Genomic DNA, 19,600 nt, shown 5'->3' on the forward strand with positions numbered 1-19,600 from the left:
TGGGCCTTTACCCATTTTCCTCCAGTGGTAACATTTCGTAACATCACAATCAGGACACTGACATTGATATACCCATGCCTCTTATTCAGTTTCCCCAGGGTTCCTAATGTTACTATGTTACTAATGTGTGCAATATCTTCAGTTATGGACAGCAGGTCACTCACCAGCTCCCCTGTTGTCCTGGGGAAAGACAATCCTGCCTGCTGGACTGTTCCAACCACAGGCACCTCCCTTGTGCCCCTTTCCCATTCATAACCCCATACAGCCTGTCTGCTTCTGCCCCGGCTCCCTCCCGCAGCACGGCGCCCCAGAGAGCTTTCCAGGCTCTGTGTCTGTCTGTCCTCGGCTCCTGTTTATGGCTCAGCTGTATGAAATGCTGTGGGCATGCCTTCCATTTACCCGTCAAAGGACATCGGCTTGGCCCCAGGTTTTGGCTCTGAGGAATCAAGCTTCTGTGAACAAGTCCACAGTTTTCTGTGGACACAGCCTTCGTTTCTCTGGGACGCTGGTTTAAGAGCTGCACGTTTCCCTTTACAAGGCGCTGCTGAACTGTCCTGTAGAGTTGCTCCCCGCGGCGCATTCCCCGTCTCCATCCCCATGTCCGTTTCCGCCAAACTGATGGATGTGCTGTGGTGTCTCACCGTGGTTTTTTCCTTTGCACTGTCCTGCCGACTGCTGATGCCAAGCATGTTTCATGTGCTTTTTTCTCAAAAATGAAATGTCTGATGACGTGTTTTTCTCATTTTCTGATTGGATTGCTCGTTTGGATTTGGCTGTGGGTTTTGAAGTTTCTCGGTATATTGTGGCCATGTCCTCTGTAGGAACGACGGTTTGCAAACACCTCCTCGGGGTCTCAAGCTCGTCTTTCCATCCCTTTTACAAGGTCCTTCCCATTCCGATATGCCCCAGCCCACCCATTTTCCGTGCTTTCTGGTGTCAGCTCTGAGAGCTGCTTTCGTAGTCTCAGGTATCAAATTTTTTTCTTCCTTTTTTTGTTCTAAAAATGTTACGATTTCGCATTTTAATTGAATTCCCTGATGCATTTTGATCTAACTTTTGTACGAGGCGTGAAGTGACAGGCGAGCTTCAGTTTCTACCTGTAAACGTTCTTCCCCCACCAGACTGTCTGTGCCCCTCTGTCAAACATCAGTGACCCACACTGCTGTGGGCTTGTTTCTGGGTTCTCTGTTCTGCTCTGTCGATCTGTGTCTCTCCCCCCGCGGTACCACGGTCATGGTCTTTATCACTGTGGCAGTGGTTTCAAACAGTGATCTCACCCTCTCGGTTCCTCTCCACCAAGATTGCTTTAATTATGCTGGGGGCAGGGTGTCTGTGACTCTCCGAATAAATTTTAGAATAAGCTTGTCTACACCCATAAAAAAACTTGCTGGTGTTTTGACAGAAATTCCATTAAACCCGTACATCAATCTGGGGCTCATTTCACCAGGTTGGATCTTCTAACCCATGAACACAGCTCATCTCTCCATTAGTTTGGGCCTTTCGCTGTGTTCCATCGGCATTTTGGAATGTACAGCCTGCCGATCCTGGGCACACCTGAGGATTTCATCCTCTTCGAGGTGGTTGTACATGGCCTTGTGGATTTAATTGCAGTTCTGGCATATTTGTCATTAGCATACAGGACCAAAGTGGATTTTTGTGAGTCGGTCCAATATCCTAGAATGCGCCAAGCTCATGTACTCCATGTCGGAGTGTTTTTGTTGATTTCTTGAGATGTTACACATCGATAATCTTGTCGTCTATAAATAGAGACAGTTTATTTCCTCCTTTCCAACCTGCAGGCCTTTTATACATGTACATATTTCCTGCCTAGTGCAGTAGCTGGAAAGTACAGGACTATGTCAGATGAGCTTGTTCCTACTCGTAGGCAGGAAGCATTCCATTTTTAACCATTAAATAGAACGTGAAGTGTTGCTTGTTTTTGTAGCTGTGTTTTATCAACGAGGGGATTTCATCCTATTGCAAACTTCCTGGATTTTCAAAAAATCTCGAATGACTGTTGGATTTTGTCAAGAGCTTTGTCTGCATTAATTGCTAGGGTTTTTCTTTCGTTTATTGAGGCAGTGGATCACATCGATGGTTCTGAATATTCAACCAGCCTTGCACATCTGGAATAAATCCCCTTGGTCATGACATGGAACACCTGTTAGATTCTATTGAATTCTCCTTGACAATGTTTCGTTGAGAGATTTTGCATCTTAATTCATGAGCGATCTTAGCCTCTGTGTTTTTCTTTCTTTGTATACTGTCTGGCTTTTCTTCCAGGGAAATCCTGGCCTCATGAGATGAGCTGGCAAGTGCTTCCTTTTCTGTTTTCCAAAAAAGATCATGGAAAATTGGAGTTAATCTTGTCCCCAGCTTTACTGATGTATAATTGATGAAAAATGTGTATACTGGCTGGCAACAGCGTGGCGTTCTGCTGTATGTACACGCTGTGAAATGCTTACCAGGTCAGGCCGTTAACACGTCCATCCCTGACGAAGTTGTTTCTGTGTGTGCCAGAAAATTCTAGAATTCTCTCCCAGCGCATTCCGAGGGTGCACTGTATCGGTGTTAGCCACAGTCACCGTGCTGCATGTCTGACACACAGAACTCCGTCCTGCATAACTGAAGCTTTGTCCCTTTTACCCAACACCTGCCCACTTACCCCGAGTCCCTGGCGGCCAACCTTCCACTCTCTGCTTCTGGAGTTGACTTTTAGGTTCCACACGTAAGTGAGATTATGCCTGGCTGATGTCATTGGGCATAGTGTCCTTCAGGGTCTCTCCTGTTGTCCCAAATGGCAGGATGTCCATCTTTTTTAAGGCTAAGATTCCGTTGTGTGGACAGCCTGTATTTTCTTTACCCGTTCATGAGTTGGTGGGCACCGGCGGGTGATCCCACATCTTGGCTGTTGAGAGTGACGTTGCCGTAAACATGGGGGTGCAGGTGCCCTCGAGATACCACTCCTTTGGGCAAATACCCGGAAGTGGGGTTGCTGGGTGGCAGGGCAGCTGTATTTTTAACTTTCTGAGGAATCTCCGTGCTGTTCTCCTGAGCGGCTGCGCCAGCCTGCACTCCCACCGGCAGTGCACGAGGGTCCCCGTTCTCTGCTCTCTTGCCGGACCCTGCTCTCCTGCGCTGCTGACTCTCGCCATTCTGATGGGGGTGAGGGGATACCTCATTGTGGGTTTGACCTTTATCTCTCTGAAGCTGAGTGATGCTAGCATCTTTTCATGGGTCTGTTGGCCATCTGCATGTCTTTTTCTGAAAAAGGTTATTATTATTATTTTTTTAATATTTGGTAGAATTCTCCCACATGACCATCCAGGCCTGGGATTTTCTGTCAAGTGTACTTTTAATTATGAATTCAGTTTCTTTCATGGTTATGGGGATGTTTAGACTCTGTCCTTACGTTGGTTAAGTTTTGGTTAAGTTTTCTAGAAATTGGTTCATTTCTTTTTTGTTGTATTAGAAATTGTTTGTCCTCTTCTCCCCTAATCCTTTTAATGGCTATAAGCTCCATAGAGATAATCCCTATTTAATTCCTGTTACTGGAGAAGCGTGGCTCCTTCTTTTTTAATTTTCGTCAGTTTTGCCAGAGGTTTGTAAGTTTTATTGACTTTCATGCAAAGAACCAGATTTTTGTTTCATCGATTGTTTTCTACTGTTTTCTTATGTTCACTTTCATTGATTCCTACTCGGATTTTTATAATTTCCTTCCTGCTCCCCGCTCTGGGTTTCTTTTGCTCTTCTTCCCCAGCTTCTTGCAGGACAGACTTAGCTAACTGGTTGGGGATGCTCCTCATGTCTGGTGTATTTCATGCTGTAACATTTCCTCTCGGCACTGCTTTGAAATCGTGGTTTTGCTGGTTTTCGGCCTGAGAAGTGACTTCTGATCCTGAGCTGGATGTGCCGTCCTTCATAGTGGGGGATGTGGGGCCTGGTTTCATTTCTCTATTTAGCAGGGAACCACTGTTGACTGTGTGGGTTGTGGTTCTGATGACAACTTCACTGAAGGGCTTTGTGGTGTCCCTTTGCTCGTCTTGGGTCTGCCCTAGGGCAGTGTCTCCAATGGGGGAGAGGCCTCTCTTCTCCCCACTTCACCCCCTCCTCTGTCCTCCCTTATTGCTTGTAGAAACTGAATTCCCTCTCAGACTGTGTGCCTGGCCACATGGTTGCCCCATGGAAAGTGCATGTCGCTGGCATCCCAGCGCCCTCCTGCCCTGTCTTCCCCGCTTTCCCACTGCAGGCTCTGCTGCATGTGCCCAGGGCTGGGCCAGCTTCGAGCCCCACTGAGGGCCACACCTGCCAGAGACATTGAGACAGGTGTGGAGACCCAGTGTTCTGACTGGTCCCATGGTACAGAGCTGGCCGAGGACGGTGCATGGGGAGCTAGCCTGGGAGCAGAAAACAGTCAGACCAACTTCATGTGCGTGTCTTGTTGGTCACAGGAAGGCTTCCTTCTTTATCCTGATGGTTCGAGAAGTGGGTGATGGGACCCCATTTGTGCGTTGTCGGGATGGGTCTGGTTGCTGCATGAGGAAGGCCTGGAGCTGATAAGAGTGTAGCCGGCAGGGGGTGGGGAGAGCAGAGTGGCAGCCATCGTCGGGGGAGCAGCTGATGAAGACCACCCCCCATGCCCGTGGCAGGAGAGGGACCCAGCGCATGGCACAGCATGTTTGCCAGGACAGAAAGGAAGGCGAGGTTTGGGAAGCAAGATCCTGAGTGTGGTTTTGGGTTTGCTGAGTTGGTGGCACTTTGTGACATCAAGCAGACAGGGAGATACACACGGGCAGGGCCCAGAAAGAATGGAGATGCTCCTGAGGGATTTATGACCCTAACGGGCAGGGCCCAGTGTCCCACGTGAACCCCACTGCCTGGGGAGAGAGTGTGGAGTCAGAGGACACAGCCCCAGAGCACGGCTGCTGCAGGGGAGGGATGAGCACAAAAGAGAGACACAGACGCGTCAGAGGAAAAGTCAGGAGAAATGTGAACTGTGGTCCTGTTGGGGGGGGGTGTCCTGCCCGTGCACGTTTCAGAAGACAAAGGTGAAGATCCCCAAATTCCATAGTAAGGAAAAAGACATCGTAATGGGAAACCAACCAGACATGGGCACAGCACACACAGCCAGTGTGAGCCACACTCCTGGAAAGCCGGCGAGGAGGGATCTCTAGCCGTCCATGTAGCAAAATTAAATACCAGATTTAGAAACACAGCAGAGAAAAAGGGACACTTGCATCCTGTTGACAACGTGCGTTTGGAGGGCAGTTTGGCAGAACGCGTCGAAATTCACTAGCCGCGGAGCCCACGGTGAAAGAAAGCTCACACATCCATGTCAGGATGCCCTGAACCAGAGGACATTTAGGCAGTGTTTCGGCAGAAATGTTTAGAAAGGCCGTGGGAGTAACGTCATCCCGTAGACGTGCTGGACAGAGGACGCACCTGTTTGTGTGGGCGCTGGTGGCCCCGGTGTGACATGGGGCCGGCGTTCTCTCTAGAAACCCCTGCGTGGTCTGAATCACGAGAACACGCTCTTTGTCTGCAAAACAGGAGCCGTGTGGTTGGGAAGGCAGCCCCAGAGCCAGGACCAGCTCATGCTCCCCTCTGCCATGGAAACCCACAGCTTCGAATGGCATCATTGAGAATCAGTGAGAATGCCATGATTCAGGGCCATGAGACTGGCCAGGAACACAAGGCAAGGACGTGTCTGCACAGGGACACACACCCAGGTCACAGACTCTGAAGCCACCTTCCACCGTCTTTGGAATGAGGCCACGTGACTCGCTTGTGGAAATGCACCTGAAGTCTCACGAGTGATGCAGGAGACACGCGAGTCCCTCACACCAGTGACTCCACGTGTGATGATGTGAGGAGAGCATTATGAGCCACTGAAAGGTTGACCTTCAGGAATGTTCATGGCAGCATGGGTTGTAACCATGAAGAAAGAGCCCAAAGTGGGCAGGAGGGGGGGCTCATGCCACGAGGGACACGTGGAACAAAGGAAAATGGAAGGAGAGATTCCTTTTTTTTTTTTTTTTTTTTTTTTTCCCCGTTAAGCAGCCTCCATCCCCAGCATAGAGCCCGAGGCGGGACTCCATCTCATGACCCTGAGACAATGAGCTGAGCTGAGCTAAGAGTCGGACGCTCAACCGGCTGAGCCACCCACGTGCCCCAAAAGATTCAACGTTAAAGATTCCAATTCCGGGAACATACCCTTTGAACGAAAGACCTAAAAATGTTAAATGCCATTGGTGTTTTTCTCTGATGTGGTAACGTCACTGGTGAGTTCTAATATAATTCCATGTTTTCCAAATTTTCTAAAATAAATATGTGTTATCTTTATAGACATCCACCCCCAGAGCACAACAAATTTCCTCTGAAGACACACACGGTGTAACATCGACAGGTTTATGGCCAAAATCGTGAGAGAACCCCAAGGCTGTGCTAGGTTGTCACCAGCAGACAGGACCAGCGAACATTTTAGCAAAGGGAAAAACCTCCCGTGGTCCAGAGGGTTAATTCACAAAACCCAGAAGCTCACAGCCCCACTGCTGGCCTGCTGCAGAGGCAGTGCCCCACCCCCAACCCGGGACAACCTGCACCTGCTGGGATCCAGGTGGGACCGGCAGAACAGCCGTGGTGCAGGGAACGAGCCGGGTCAGCACCACAGGAAAGCCCGAGAAGACCCGCCCGAGTCATCAGTCATCTATAGGAAGCACTCACACTTGTCTCCCTTCATTCTCGCCCTCCGACAGACCAGGAGCAGGTGCAGGGAGAGGGGACCTCTCGTTGCATGCAGGATCCCTGTGGAAGCGTCAGGGGCCAGCAGCCCGTCTGCCCATGGTGCTGGAGCCCCTTGGAGGCCCCATGTCTGCCATCCCAGGTCCAGGCATGGAGACAGGGCAGGTCTGTCCCTATGGCCGCAGAATATCAGACCAGATGGCCTCTCTGTGCTCGGACACACGTGACATTGGCTGAGCCCCGCGCCGGTAGTCAGACGGTCATGGCACTGATGGTGCCCTGCGTGTCCTTCTGTCCGGCCACATCGTGATGTTCCTGAACCATCCCGACCAACCCACAAACCATGGTGGAGATGTCCCCTCTGGGGCTACAAATGCCACTGACAGCGCGTGACCCAGACCGGTCCTCGAGAAGCCCAGCCGGACCCCTGCCTTCGCTCCACCGTGGGGGTCCCTGAAATCACTGTGGCCTCGCTCACCAAAGCAGAACACTGAAAACCACAGACGTGCTACACAGTGGGGGAAGGGTCGCGAAAGCACCAGGATGTCTGCGCGAGGGAGCCCAAGATGGGGAAAGTTCTGCCCATGCCAGGACGGAGCGGTCCCTGAGCCCGACCCACCGGGCGAGGAACAGGAGCTGCCCGTTCCCTCCCAAGACGCTGCTCGGCAGGAACCGCGGCACCGTCTGGATGGGACGGGTGCCTGCTTCCACGGCCACGACCCCCTCTGGCTCAGGCAGCATGTGGGGGGCAGTGTGTCCCCCTCAGAGCACCGGGAGGGTAGAGTGGGTCACCCGCCACATGGGGCACCTCCAGGTTTGCAGATGGAGCGGCCAGGTCTGGTACAGCCGAGCTCCTTGGACTGGCGATGGCAGTGGGCACTCCCAGGGCTGCGGACTTCTGGCAGGTGTGCAGAAGCCCTGGGAGGGCCCGTGTAGCAGGTGCACACGGCCTTCCACCCACAGCTCTGCTCCCACATGGGGAGCATGGGAACGCGGGCCTCAGCCGGATGCTGTGAGCCCCCAAGGACAACCCAGATACCCCGAAATGCTAGAGCCACAGAGAACCACTCCAAAGGCTGCTGCTTGGGCTGGAAAGTGCAGGAAAGGCTCCGTCTCTGCCCTAATGGGCGCATCTCAAGAGGCACCAGGTAGGGCAGGCTCCCTGGCATCCCAAGAAGCCCACTTCCACAGCTCCGAGCCAGCAGCGGGGTCAGAACCAGGGGGCCTATCTGGGTCCAAATCCCAGGTCCCCCACGTAGGGGATAGGTGACCTTGGACAGCATATGTGACCTTCTCCGCCTCTGTTTCCTCAGCTACAATCACAGCATGTCCCAGCACCTGCCAGACATGGCCGTTAGGAGGGCAGAGTGACTTCCTACATGGCGAGGGGTGTGGCTTCCACCGGATGAACAAGAACATATGTGCCACTATCACCAGGACGCTCCCGTCCTAGCCCCATACTGTTAACGTGGCCTCCGGTCACAGTCCCCAGCACATGGGAACAGCCCTGACCTCGGCCTACTGCCATACCCCGGGGCCCACATGTGGACCACTGGACCGCACACCAGACCTCAGCACTCTGAGGGTCCCGTTGCTTACCAGCCCCACCTGGCCTTGACCACCGTGTCCCAACTAGAGCTCTCTCACAAGGCCTGGACAGAGGCCTCTGCACCCTGCCCGCCCTCTGCAGAATTACCTCCGAGCCCCGGCTGAGACAAAGGCACACGTGAGACCATGGCCCTTACGCCGGGTTCAGCGCCCAGCCCTGTCCATCGGCACAACTGATAAGCCGTCCACTCTCCCCAAGCCCGAGCCAGCACGTCCCTCTAACAAACACTCAGTTTGACACCTGCCATCGGGGAAAGCATGATCCTTCCAGCCTCGTGGCCCAGGGGACAGCACTCCGGCCAGCCTGGGGTGCCCACGCAAGCACAGACCACACGGCCATCCCAAACCTGTGTCCGGCCCGGGCTCCTGCCCCGTGCAGGGCACCGCACATGTGCACGCATCACAAGTGCCCTTACCTTCTGGGAACAAAACCCTGAGCATGCATCCACCATCATGTTGGCCTGCTCCGGGGAGTCTGGGAAGGTGTGGGTACCGTTCTCCAGCAGTTGGAAGCACCCACGGTACCTGACAGTCCTCCCTGTGGGGACGGAATGGGTCTCTGGTGAGACACGGTGCCCCTGGCTGTTGGTGGCTGTTGGGGGGAAACGGTGGGTTCAAGGTCTGGAAAGTGGCAAATAGAGTCAGTGGGGGTTTCAAGCCAGATAGCAGACCACTCTGGACAGCGTGTGGTGGGCCAGGCGCCTGAGACCCTGGGCACCCGAACCTCTCCACCACAGTCACCGACAAGGGGCCACGTGGCTGCAGCTGCTGACCTCAGGCCACTTCTGCCAGCTCCGTGGGATGGTTTTTGCCCCCTCTCTGTCCCTCCTTCCTTCTTCCACCAGCTCCGCAGGATGATGTCTGCCCCCCTCCATTCCTCCTTCCTTCCGCTAGCTCCTTGAGGATGGTATCTGTCACCCCCTTCCTTCTCCCACCAGCTCCTGGGGAATAGTGTCTGTCCCCCCTCTGTCCCTCCTTCCTTCTCCCACCAGCTCCTGGGGGATGGTGTCCGTCCTCGCCCCATCCCTCCTTCCTTCAACAGATCTGCATTTGGCCACCCAAGCTGCTGATATTCTGGAAAATTTTATGTCCCTGCCATGCAGGTACGAGGAGAAAAGTAGATCCAGAAATGTGAAATGCCACTGCGGCCCCTCGCTGTGCTCCAGGGTCCAGACCCGTACTCCCACCAGCCCCAGGAAGGCTCCCCAAGCCCACAAGCTGTCCTCTAGCCCAGGTGGAGTGGTACAGCCCCGAGTAGGGTCCTGGCTGCTGAGCCTTCTGGAATGTTCCAGCTCTGACAGGTTGTACTCTGGCCACACTCGTCAGGGCTGCTTAGGCGGGAGCCTTGCTGTCACGTGCCCGCTTTGCCCGCCCACCTCAATAGCATGGAGACCCTGTCACCAGCCAGTGCCCTGGGTGGCATCTCCATGCAAAACCGTAGAGCAGGACCAGGCCTGGAGTCTGGGAGCCTGTCAGGTGGGCCAGCACTCTGCAGTCCCGGTGCCAGTGGGCTGAGGGCAGCCCTGGGAGGCCGCGCTGAGCACCTCCCGCCTTCCTGCTAGGGGCCCCAGTCTCCATGAGCAGGTGCGTGGCCCCTCACCCTCTCCCGGGCTTGAGGGACTGTGTAAAGCTATGTAGATATGTACCAATGTACATCCTCATACACGCATATACGGAGTTGGGTTTCGTTGTTCCTGTTTTTATTTTTGTTTTTCATTACATTGAATAACTCTGTAAAAGTTATCTTTAGAGAAACCTGGGTGGCTCAGTTGGTTAAGCAGCTGCCTTGGACTCAGGTCATGATCCCAGGGTCCTGGGATCAAGCCCCACACTGGGCTCCCGGCTAAGCAGAGATCCCACTTCTCCCTCTCCCTCTGCCTGCGGCTCTGCATACTTGTGCTCTCTCTCTCTCTCTCTGTGTCAAATAAATAAATAAAAATAAGTTTTTAAAGTTATCTTTGTAAGTTCTTACAAACTGGTACATTTGGTTCTACAGAATAGCTTTCTAGGAAAGGAATAGGTTTTTTTTCTTAGTAGGTATTGTCATATTCTCATTTTACAGATTAATAATACTGAGGCTTTTTAGAACAGAAGGCTGAACTCGGTTAATTCACATTACATTTCAGCCAGCAATCTAAGCCTACCCTTTCACCTCCTGTCCATATCAACATGAAATCTGGAGCATTTAAACTTTCTCTTGGGTTAAATCAGTATATTGACTTCTATTTCCCTAGTAATTAGTCAGTTTCCTTTCTCCCAAGGGTGTTAGTCATTTGGATTTGCACTTGGTACACTGTATATTCATATCTTTGCCCATTTTTAGACTCTGTTTTTTGTGTCTTTCCAGATTAATTTGTAAGAAATTTTTGTGGCTTACTGAAATGAACTCATGGCCCGTTATTTGCATTTTCATTTTTTCCAGATATATCACATCTATCTTGCTTGGTATATCTTTTTTTTTGGATACAGATGGTTTAAATTTCATTTAATAAATGCTGAGTTTCTAGGTAGTCTAGGTGTCTAGCATTGCACATGAGCTATCTAGATTTTCCTGCACTATTGCCAGAAAACAATCAGTGTTTTAATTCAACTGGTGTTAATGTTTGTAAATAGTGTAAGACTGACAGGATCCCTTTTTAATTCCTCGTAGATCAATGCATTGCTGTTTCAGGACTGAATATGAAATTTGCTAGTCTTTTCTCATTGAATGCCTCTACCACGGTTGTTGTGTTAACTTTACTATTTTGACAAGGTATTCAGAGTCTGATGCTTATGGGACTGAGCTACCCAAGCGCCCCTCAATTCCTTTATTCATAACAACTGACTCTCTTTCTCTATTAACTTGTTTTGTCAAAAGTGAGAAAGACCAAGAAATATGTAGAAAATCTGTGATTTGTCTTCCTCATCCCTTCCATGCATTTCTGCCTTTTAATGTCTATTTCTCCTCTTTGCTTCCTGAGAACCTTCTTTCTACTTCTTCCCACCCTCCATTGGTATCACTCCAGCCTCCTGTCGAGCTCACCTTTCTTTATTCCTCTCAAATTAGTCATGTCCTAATGCCTTTCTACATGTTTTCCTATCATGAGATAGGTTGATATATAACTTTGTACTCCGTTATAGTTTTTACAGTGATCCCCCAAAGTAGGTATTATTATTCTTATCAATGTTACTGAAGAGGTTATACGACCTGTCCAAGAACCAAAAAATGCCAAGAAGTGGCAAAGCTTATATTCAAACACAGACATTCTGATCAAAAATGTCATGTGTTTTTTGCTGTCCTTTATTTGTAAATGACTGTTTTGTTTGATTGACTCATCTGAGTTAGGGTGACAGTGATTAAGAGTCAGTAGATAATTTTCCAAAGTTTATCATGTCAATTTTCTACATCAATTGAGAGGACCATGTGGTTCTTCTCTCCTTGATTTGTTCTATCTCATTTGTTGATTTGCACATGTTGAACCACCCTTGCAACCCATGGATAAATCCCACCTGGTCACAGTGGATAATCTTTTTAATGTACTGTTGGATCCTATTAGCGAAGGTCTTGTTCAGAGTCTTGGCATCCATGTTCATCAGGGATATTGGTCTGAAATTCTCCTTTTTCGTTGGGTCTTTGCCTGGTTTGGGGATCAGTGTAATACTGGCTTCATAAGAAAGTCCAGAAGTTTTCCTTCTGCTTCAATTTTCTGAAACAGCTTCAAGAGAATGGGTATTATTTCTTCTTTGAAAGTTTGTTAGGATTCCCCAGGGAACCCGTCAGGTCCAGGGCTCTTGTTTTTTAGGAGGTTTTTGATCACTCCTTCAGTCTCGTTACTAGATATTGGTCTATTCAGGTTGTCAATTTCCTCCTGATTCAGTTTTGGAAGTTTATAGGTTCCCAGGAATGCATCCATTTCATCTAGGTTGCTTAACTTATTGGCATGTAACTGTTGATAATAATTTCTGATGATGTTTCTATTTCCTTGGTGTTAGTCGTGATCTCTCCCTTTTCATGTATAATTTTATGAATTTGGATCTTCTCTCTTTTCTTTTGGATTAGTTCGGCCAGTGGTTTATCGATCTTATTGAGTCTTTCAAAAAACCAGCTTCTAGTTTCGTTGATGTGTTCTTCTGTATCTAGTTTCTATCTCATTGATCTCTGCTCTAATCTTGATTATTTCCCATCTTGTATGTGGGGTTGGCTTCATTTGTTGTTGATGCTCCAGTTCTTTAAGGGGCAAAGTTTAACTGATTTAACTTTGATTTATTTGGTCACAGAAATGAGTCTGTGTATGTGTGTGTATGTACATGTGTAAAGCAATTACTTTCCATTTCAGGTATTTTTTTTTCTTCAGGACATAGTTTTAAGTTATTACCTCTACCAAAAAAATCATATTTCAAAATGAGGCAAATAGGTTTAAATGTGGAAATATTTCACATGCCATAGGAGAGTGATTAAGAAACCAGAGTAAAGACTAGAAGTTGAAATTATTATTTATAGGAATATAATGAATAATAAATATCTATTATTTACCAGGGCCACCTACGGTACTCAGAATGTCACTGGACATCTCAGATGTACCCACACTTTACAATTCTAAATACTCAAATATTAGATACTACATTTCTTTTACATGGAACAGCATGCACTCTTTATGGCAAGGCATCATGAACATGTGCATTTGTATTAGAATCTCCATATGTAGCAAATAAAAACACAGAGGACACAGTTATATATGCTTCTCAGATAAAGGACAAATGTTACTTTTAGTATAAGCATGTGCCATACAATACTTGGGATTCATGTATACTAACATTATCCATTTTTATCTGAATTGAAATTGAACTAGGTATCATGTACTTTATCTGGCAACTATTTTTATGTATCTAACACTATACTCAAATCAGTGTTCATATTGATGTTCAAGACAACAACACCTGCTAACAGCTACATAGGATCATCACATTGCATTAACCTTTTTTTTTAATATTGCGATAGAACCCATATAACATAAAGTTTGCTGTCTTAACCATTTTTAGGTATGCAGTTCAGTAGTGTTAAGTGCATTCGCATTGTGCCACCAATCTCCAGAGCGCTTTCCGTCTTGCAAAACAGAAGTTCTATACCCGTGGAAGAACCCGTCATTTCCCCCTCACTGCGGCCCATCAATCACCATTCTACTTTCTGTCTTTTTGAATTTAACTACTCTAGGAACCTCTTATAAGTAGAATCATGAAGTATTGGGGTTTTTGTTTTTGTTTTCCAGTGACTGTCTTATTTCACTAAGCATAGTGTCTTTAAGCTTTACACAGGTAGCAGGTGTCAGAATTTCCTACCCTTTTTAAAGGCTGAATAGTATTCTACTTTTAGTTCTCTATTCAGCTGTAAATAGATATTTGGATTGCTTTTACCTCTTTTGGTTATTACAAATAATGCTTCAGAGTTGGTGTCTTGGGCCCTTCGGGCTACAGTAACAAAAATCCACTGACTGGGTAGCCTATAAATAGCAGAAATGCATTTCTCACAGTTTTGGAGGCGTGTTTGGGTGAGGGCTCTCTTACAAGATGCAGACTTCTCACTGTGTCTTTCCATGGTAGAAGGGGCTGGGCAGCTCTGTGGGATCTTTCTTATAAAAGCCCTAATCCTGTTCATGAATATTCTACCCTCAACCTATTTACCTGCCAAAGGCCTCAACTCCTAACACCATCACATTGGGTATTACAATTCTAACATTTAAATATTGGGGGATCATAATAATTTAAAGTTATATTTCTTTTTTTATTATTTTTTATTTATTTGACAGAAAGAAATCACCACTAGGCAGAGAGGCAGGCAGAGAGAGAGGAGGAAGCAGGCTCCCCGCGGAGCAGAGAGCCTGACGCGGGGCTCCATCCCAGGACCCCGGGATCATGACCTGAGCCAAAGGCAGAGGCTTTAACCCACTGAGCCACCCAGGCGCCCCGGGATCATAATAATTTAGATCATAGGTTTGATTTCTCCTCAGGCTCTTCTTCTTATCCTATCAATGGCCATTTTCTCCTTGTATTGTCTGTCTACTAGGTAAATCTATATCCTAACTTCCTTTTCTTATTAAAACACCAGTCATACTATGTTAGGGCCAAACTCATTTAAATTTAATTATCTCTTTATGGGGCGCCTGGGTGGCTCAGCGGGTTAAAGCCTCTGCCTTCAGCTCAGGTCATGATCCCAGGGTCCTGGGATCGAGCCCCACATCGGGCTCTCTGCTTAGCAGGGAGCCCCCTTCCTCCTCCTCTCTCTCTCTGCCTGCCTCTCTGCCTACTTATAATCTCTATCTGTCAAATAAATAAATCTTTTTTTTTTAAAGATTTTATTTATCCATTTGACAGACAGAGATCACAAGTAGGCAGAGAGGCAGGCAGAGATAGAGGAGGAAGCAGGCTCCCCGCTGAGCAGAGAGCCCGATGTGCAGCTCGATCCCAGGACCCTGGGATCATGACCCGAGCTGAAGGCAGAGGCTTTAACCCACTGAGCCACCCAGGTGCCCCAATAAATAAATCTTTAAAAGAAATTTAATTATCTCTTTAAAGACTGTATCCATATACAATCACTTTCTGAGCTACTAGGATTTAGGAATTTGGAGGGACATAATTCTGTTTGTGGTAGGTATAAAACCAAAAGTGAAATTCCTAGATCCTGTGGAAATTTTGTTTTTATTTTTTGAGGAAACTCCATACTGGTTTTCACAGTAACTACACCTTTTTTAATATAACAATAGTGCATAAGGATTCTCTTTTCTCCACATCCTTCACAACACTTGTTATTTCTTTTTTTGATAGTAGCTATCACAGTGGGTGTGAGGTGCTATCTCATTTTGCTTTTGACTTGCATTTTCCTAATGTTGAACAACTTTTCATGAACTTATAGGATATTTCTGCATCTTACTGCAAAAATGTCTATTCGAGTCCTTTGCCCATTTTTTGGTTTTATTTTACTTATTTATTTTTTAGAGATTTTATTTATTTATTTGTGAGAAAATGAGCACAACCAGGAGGAGCAACAGGCAGAGGGAGAAGCAGACTCCCTGCTGAGCAAGGAGCCTGATATGGGACTTGATCTCAGGACTCTGGGATCATGACCTGAGCTGAAGGCAGACACTTAACCCACTGAGCAACCCAGGCTTCCGTGATCATTGTTTTAATTGGATTGTTTTGCTGTTGAATCGAAGGAGTTTTTATGTATTCTGGATATTAAACCTTTATCAAATATATGATATGCAAATATTTTCTATCATTCTGTAGGCTGCCTTTCACTCTATTGATTATGTCCTTTATGCACAAAAGTTTTCAATTTTGATGTATTCACTTTTTCTGTGTTTTTGCTGCCTGAGCTTTTCCTGTCATATCAAGGAATTCATTTCCACGTCCTATATCATAAAGACTTTCCCCTGTTTTCTTCTAAAAGTTGTATAGTTGTAGCTCTTACATTTAAGTTTTTGACTCATTTTGAGTTAAGTTTTGTATATGGTGTAAAGTAAGTGTACACTTCATTGTGTTGCTTGTGAATTTGTAATTTCCCTAAAAGCATTTGTTAAAAAGGCTCTCCTTTCCCCATTGAATGATCTTGGCACCTTTGCCAAAGATCATTGGACCATTTAGATGAGAGCTTATTACTGGATTCCCTGTTCTTTCCATTGACCTATAGGTCTGTCTTTTTTTTTTTTTTTAAGATTTTATTTATTTATTGGACAGAGAGATCACAAGCAGGCAGAGAGGCAGGCAGAGAGAGAGAAAAGGAAGCAGGCTCCCTGCTGAGCAGAAAGCCTGATGTGGGACTCGATCCCAGGACCCTGAGATCATGACCTGAGCCGAAGGCAGCAGCCTAGTCTACTGAGCCACCCAGGCGCCCTATAGGTCTGTCTTTATTCGAGTACTCCGTTGCTTTTAGTATTGTTGTTTTATGATAAGTTTCGAAACCAGGAACTGTGAGAACTCCAACTTCATTCTTTTTCAAGATTGTCTTGGCTATCCTTGTTCTCTTGTGATTCCATATGAATTTTACGATAGCCGTTTTTATTTCTGTAAAAAAAATGCATTGGGATTTTCAAAGAGATCATATAAGTCTACTTTTTGATGGATAGTTATTCTGTTCTTACTCCAATACAGTTCTTAGTATTTAGAGTCATTTCTAATTTTATTAGTTTGGATATTATCTCTCCATGGGAGGTAATGTTAAAGACACTACCAGGCAGCAAAAAGCAGCACTTCTGAGACAGGATAGCATAAAGAGAAAAATAAAAACCTTAATTTACAAGTAACAGAAGTTTAAAAAAAAAAAGTGGAGATATATATATGTATGTATGTAAAAATCCATTCAAGCTACTTGACCTGTTTGGCACTCGAACACAACGCCCAACAAATGCAGAATACCCAAGGACGCAGGAAATAGTCATTGAGATCAACCACATTCAAGCCCAAAAAACAAGTCTCAAGAAATTTTTTAAAAAGATTTTATTTATTTGAGAGAGAATGAGTGAGAGAGAGCATGAGAGAGGAGAAGGTCAGAGGGAGAAGTGGACTCCCCAAGGAGCTTGGAGCCAGATGCAGGATGAGATCCTGGAAGTCGGGGATCATGACCTGAGCTGAAGGCAGTTGCTCAACCAACTGAGCCACGCAGGCGCCCCTCTCCAGAAATTAAAAAAAAAAAAACAAAACAAAACAGGGTAGGTGCACCTGGGCGGCACCCTCAGTGAAGTGCCCAACTCTTGGCTCTGGCTCAGGTCCTGATCTCAGGGTCTTGCAATTGAGCCCTGAGGCAAGCTCTGTGCTCTCTTTGCCCCGCCCTTCCCCCCCTCCCCCACTCACGTGTGCTCTTTCTCTCAAACAAACAAACAAACAAAAATCATTAACAAAAATGAACAATGGTTGAGAGTGGGAGGGGTGGGGAGAGAAGGGGGCGGGGGCTGGAGGAAGCTGCCCAAGGGCCGCGCTGGCTCAGCGGCCACCACCGCCACCAAAGGGAGCCAAGGAGCGCCGTGAGCCAGGACGATTGCCAGCCGGCCGCGCCCGGCTAGGAGCGAGGAGCGCCTCCAGCGCTGGCCTAGCGCGCTTGGTTGGCCGCCACAGGGCCGCAGGCCCGTCCAAGCAGGCAGCCAGGGCAGCCTGGGGGCAGACAGGAGGCATGGAGACCCCGGGGACTGACTGAGCTGCTGCAGGGCTTTGCGTGGTGCAGGTGGCAGGTGGCGAGGCACCAGCCTGCGAACCTGCTGGAGTTCCCGCTGCTGCACCTCATGCGCCTGCAGCAGGAGAACGGGGGCAAAGACGCGGGGACTTTGGCCATGAGGGTGGGACCTGGGGGGACGCCGGCACCGCCGCTGGGGGCGGCACCCCCAGTAAGGGGGTCAACTTGGTGGAGGAGTCCAAGCACACTGACTCTGAAAACCCGGAGGAGGAGGAGGAAGATGCTGCTGCGGACGCCAGGGCGTTCAAGGCACTGGTAATAAACCTATTCACAGGGGCGCCTGGGTGGCTCAGTGGGTTAAAGCCTCTGCCTTTGGCTTGGGTCCTGATCCCAGGGTCCTGGGATCAAGCCCCTCATCTGGCCCCCTGCACTGCGGGGAGTCTGTTTCTCCCACTCCCTCTGCTCTTGCACTCAAGATCTCTCTCTCTCAAATACTAAGTAAAATCTTTACATAAAGAGACTTTGGGGATAGCTCTGACTGCTCCAACTCAGAGCTGTTGGGAAAAGTGTGAAGACACAGGCAGGGCAGTGCTCATGCAAACAGACAGCTCCCCAGGACCCACCCTGCTTCCCTGTGCATACGGGGTGGTGCTGGTATCGAGGGGACACTGGAGGCTCCCTGCCTGATGCAGGGGACATGGGGTCACATGATGGCACCGTTTCTCAACCTGAGGTGTGTGCTCCAGTAGCTTCTGGAGTTGAACGAAAGGGACACCTGAGGCCGGTGTTCATGCCCTATTTCCCTGGAAATAGTTAAAGAAGCAGCATTCAAATGACTTATATTCCTTCTATTTGTTCTCCAAGTCCACTGTTCAATAATATAATCGTAACTGGTTTGGTCGCGTGTTACCGGCTCCTGTTTCAGGGAGCCTGGGTGGCCAGGTCCACTAGCATCTGCCTTGACTGCCTGTCATGAACTCAGGGTCCTGGGATGGAGCCCCAGTTTGGGCTCTCTGCTCACCAGGAAGTCTGCATCTCTCCCTCTTCCGTGCCCCTCCTCTCTTGCACAGAGGCTCCCTCTCCAAATAAATAAATAGATAAAAAATTAGATAAATAAACAGATAAATAAATAAATCATTCAAAAAAGTAAATAAATAAAAGCTCATGTTTTGGCAAGCTTTCATGTTGGAAAGCACTAGAGAGAAATGACATGTTTTCATTACCATAGCATAATACCTTTTATTTTAAGCACCTTCAGATTTGGCTGGGGTATTAGAAAGGAAAGGATTCACAGAAGGAAAGGGGAGCTGCAAGAACTGTGCACTTTGACTGTGTTGGTCTCATGATGGGTCTTTGTGTGGGGGGGAGGGAGGGAGGCAGGCGCAGGTTGACCGTTTCCCACACTGTGTCATCTGGGCCACTGCTGCTCTTGGGGCTTAGGGGTACGACGAGCTTGTTCATCCTGAAGCCTAGAGGCTCCCCTTTCCTGCACATCACATCACTGTCCAGGGGACCAGTCCCTTGAAGTCTGCCCAACCAAATGCCTAGGTGAAGTCTTTCCTGGGGAACATTCATAGACACTCTCAGCTCCAGGAAGCACAGTGAGCTGAGACCAGCGAGGGCCCTGGTGCCCTGTGGCTCTGTGCCCTGGGGATGTCAGGGCCAAGGTCCCCTTCTAGAATCTATGGGGCCGCCTGGGTGCCAGACACCCAACCAGGGGGCCTCCTCCATCCGTCTCTGTGCCTCCCCCATCATTGCAGCACCTGTGTGTGCCTTCCAGGTTCTGGTTGGACAGCTGGGAAGGGGGGGGGCTGCAGTTTTTAAAATGGATGTGGGTCTTCCCAATCATTGAGACCTATTTTTATTCAGTATTTAAACCCTATTTTCTCTCCGAATTATTTTGATCACATCAGTCCTTCCATCTTAGAGTGGCTACTTTCGAGTGCCTTCTGCTTTGTTTCAGTCATGTCATGCCTTTGCTTTTTGATATTGATGTTTGAGTCATTTGACTTTCTTATTGTTCGTTTTCACTTTATTTTTGGAATTCTCTATTTTCAGAGGGACCTGCTTTTAGCTCTGGGAATGTAGGTTTAGTTAGTCAGTGACTGTTCT

Source organism: Meles meles, chromosome 18 (genome assembly GCF_922984935.1).
Source record: "Meles meles chromosome 18, mMelMel3.1 paternal haplotype, whole genome shotgun sequence".
NCBI lineage: Eukaryota > Metazoa > Chordata > Mammalia > Carnivora > Mustelidae > Meles > Meles meles.